This window comes from Octopus bimaculoides, chromosome 5 (assembly GCF_001194135.2).
Source record: "Octopus bimaculoides isolate UCB-OBI-ISO-001 chromosome 5, ASM119413v2, whole genome shotgun sequence".
Classification (NCBI taxonomy): Eukaryota; Metazoa; Mollusca; class Cephalopoda; order Octopoda; family Octopodidae; genus Octopus; species Octopus bimaculoides.
In genome coordinates this window covers 114,642,961-114,646,775 of record NC_068985.1, presented here as the reverse complement: position 1 = coordinate 114,646,775, position 3,815 = coordinate 114,642,961, and positions in this window count along the sequence as shown.

Sequence of the window (3,815 nt, the reverse complement as noted above, 5' to 3'; positions counted from 1 at the left end):
AATATCTTATGCACTAGCATAATATTTTAATAAACAAAGATATGAAAATACTTTGTACTCAAGTGTAAACTGGCTTGCAACTCACGAATCATGAACTCAAAAATAAGCCAGAAATAAGATGTAACAATTTCTCAAAAATTTTTATAGTAAATTTTCTGTATGGCGATGGAAAATTACAAAGCACACATTTTTCACAATGCATGAAGCATCTGCTTAAGCCATTGTTGCGATTTTTTTTTTTTTTTTCATTTAAACAAATTTAAATGAATATGCTTGACTAGCGTGACTGGGAGTAGCTCATTATATTTCAATAGCGATACTGCCATTGAGTGGGAATGCGTGGCTAAGTCATTACGGTGTTGGACGCATGATTGTAATATTGTGGTTTCAATTCCTGGGCCGTGAGGTGCGTTGTGTTCTTGTGCAAACCACTCCATATCACGTTGCTCCACTCAGCTGGCAAAAAGGAGTATTCCTGTGACGGACCAGTGTACTGTCCAGGAGGGTGGGAATACGTACGCCACAGAAATTGGGAAACTGACTTTATGAGTCGATATGACACGAGAAGGAGTTTTATCTTTTTATGCTGCCAGTGTCCTTGAAGAACCATATATACTAAGGTAAAGCTGTGTTATACCTTTCAAGGTTCTTAAAATTATGGCTGTATTGGTAGCATCATATCTTTGAATTTGCAGTTCTTCAAATATATGATGTTGGGGCGTTAAAACAGGGAAAATTTTACAAAAGCACTCACTATTAAAGGTTTAATCATTTGGAATGTTGCAGTTATAGATGGAAGAGAAAGCTGTGAGTTAATTTCTTTGTATTTTTCTTTTTTTTTTGTTTGTGGAGTGGTTTTTTTATCACGGAATTGGATGATAAAACTTATAAAGTTGTCAAAACTATATTTACTGACTTTAACTGTATTTCGATTGAAAATTTTGTTTTATTGGACAATAAAATAAATTTATTTTAAGAATTCACTTATGATTTGGGAAGAGACGTTCAGTCTAACCGACAGATTAAGCCACGAAATGCTTCTTGGCTTATTTTTTCCACTTAAAAAAATAAAATTCGAACAGCGGATGTTATCTGTTAAACTTTTTTTTACAAACGGCCTACTGAGGGAAGCATCCTTCGAAGATATGGAAAAATATGTTTATCAATATTAGGTATTAAGTAGCTTACGATTGTAAGAATTTTTTTCGAGTTGTTATTTATATAACTCAATTTTTCTTTTCATCTTCGAAAAGGGCAGAATTTGTTCGAAACTATATTTAGATCAACATGCAAAAAGAAACACTAACATTTATATCATTCGTATGCCTTAATTCAAATTCCTTAAACAGCTCTTTAATCTTTTAGCGTTCAGATTACTCTGTCAAATGTAATGATTATTTCGTCACATTATTCTAAAATTAATCCCGCATTACCTTCTAGCGTTAAGAAATCAATTATGTGATTATTTATTTTTAAAATTAAATTGTTAGACAGGTGTGAGAGGCCAGACATTGCTGGTTTGAGCATATAACAGGTAGACTATATGGGTCGGATATGGCCGGTTTAAAAGCTAAAGGATTAAGGATTGATTCTCAAAATATATCTAAATCATGGCAGTATATATTACACAAAATTATAGTTGTTTCTAATTTAGGCACACGGCCAGGAATTTTAAGAGGATGGTGATAGTCACTTACGTCGAACCCATAGCTTGTGTGTTATTTTATTTTATCGATCCCGGAGGAATGAAAGACAAAGTAAGTCTCAGCGTGATTTGAACTCAGAATGTAAAGAACTGCAATAAATACTGCAAGACATTGTTTCCGATACTTTAACAATTCTACTGGAGCTATAATTCCATTATCTCTGTATAAATGTCCTCACAGTTCAAGGAACCTTTTATGAAGGAGGTTCAAAACATACATGACAATAATATCGCATAATTCCGCCTCTTCGTACGAACCAATGGATACATCAAACAACTCGCCTCCAAATGAGTTATGAAAAAGTAGAATAGCTTTCTTTGCATGCATAATAAACCTGATATGGAATGCATTATTTGGTAAGAACTTATTAACGAAAGCAGAGGGTTTATGAAGAAGAAGTTTCATTATGAAGAGTTAAAATTCTATTATAACGAATTCTGTAAATTTGCGATGTTGTTTATCGTTGAATCCACTTAACCACTCTATTACGGAAGCACTATTGTTCCATAATAAAAGAGAACTGCCCTTTTTTTTTTAACTATGATATCTGGGCTGTGCTTGCTTGCTTGCCATACCTAACTCGATTTTCGAAACTTTAATTAGCCTGCATTTAGAATTACTAATGAAAATTCTCTTTGTGATATTTCAATGCAAAGGGGGCTTTACGTAAGATTAAGTATTCAATTATATCGTTTATTTTGAGACGAATGGTTATATCTTTAGCAACAAGGCTTATGTAATTATAATGTATCAATATCATTTTTGTTTGTTTTTTTCCCATCACATATGAATTTTTTTTACATATAATTCCACAATTACTTTAGGTTCTTGCTGAAGAGAGTTTTCAAAGCAGTTTTAGAATATTTTAATTTACTCCTTTTACTAAATTAAAAGGGTTTGTTTCGAATAGCTCGAGTACTTTATTTTGTGAAGGGCATTTTATTGTTCTGAATCCAAGCTTGTTATCTGTAAAAAAAAAAAAATGGACGCCATACCATCATCTTATAAGATATTCTGATATTTCAAAGAGTCATTCTAAAGTTATTCGGAGGGAGAGGAATATCTTGTGCTGTTGTAAATTCAGTTGTTGTTTCTAGGTGTGTATAGTGCTCTCTACGACAAAGAAGTGATATGCAGATGAATGTAGATGCAGGAATGTATACAAGAGGGAGGAAAATAACCGTGCACAAAAGTGAATGTATAGTGAGATGATTTACTAGAAGCTGACTTTACACAAACATTTATTCAAGATTCTCTGCTGCTCTTCTTTAGATGATTGTGAAAAATAAAAGACAAAAGTTTTGATTAACGTAGCAAACACTGATTGGTCGAAGGAAAATAACAAAGCTATGCTAATGGCTGAGAAAATATAACGGTTTTTGTTCCATGAAAAATTTAAATATGAAATTTTTTTGCATAGCAAATATATTTAACAACAGAGTGTTTCTATGAAAATAGTGTGTCCCATGAAAAATAGATATGAGGTAGAATATACATTGCAAAAAGCAAGTATATGCGTAAGTAGAGAAATACAGATAATAACACAGTAGTATGAAAACAACTCGTAGCAGGTTTCTTTGGTGATAGAAAATTATTTAGCAAGATTTTCGCAGGATGCTCACAAAAATTGCCATTTCTCTCTTTTAAGTAAATTCAGCAGATCAAATTTGAATAAAATACACTAAGTTTGTAAGGATTGGGAATACTCAGAATGGTCGTTAAAGTTTGATAGTGGCAGACTTGTGTCATTCACAGACACAAAAGAATTGACAAAAGGCTGCGTTTTGTCTTAGAGCAGTGCTTTAAGTGAATTCTTTATCTTTTATCTTTTATTTGTTTCAGTCATTTGACTGCAGCCATAGTGGGGCACCATCTGGGAGGGATTTTAGTCGAAAAGTCGACTCCATTACTTATTTTTTTCAAGCCTAGTACTTATTCTATCATTCTATTTTGCTGAACCGCTAAGTTACGGGGGACGTAATCACACCAAAACCGGTTGTCAAGCAGTGGTGGGGGAAAAAATAAACATACACACAAACAAACACACGTACTACCACACACACACACAGACACACACACACACACACACACACACACACACACACACAT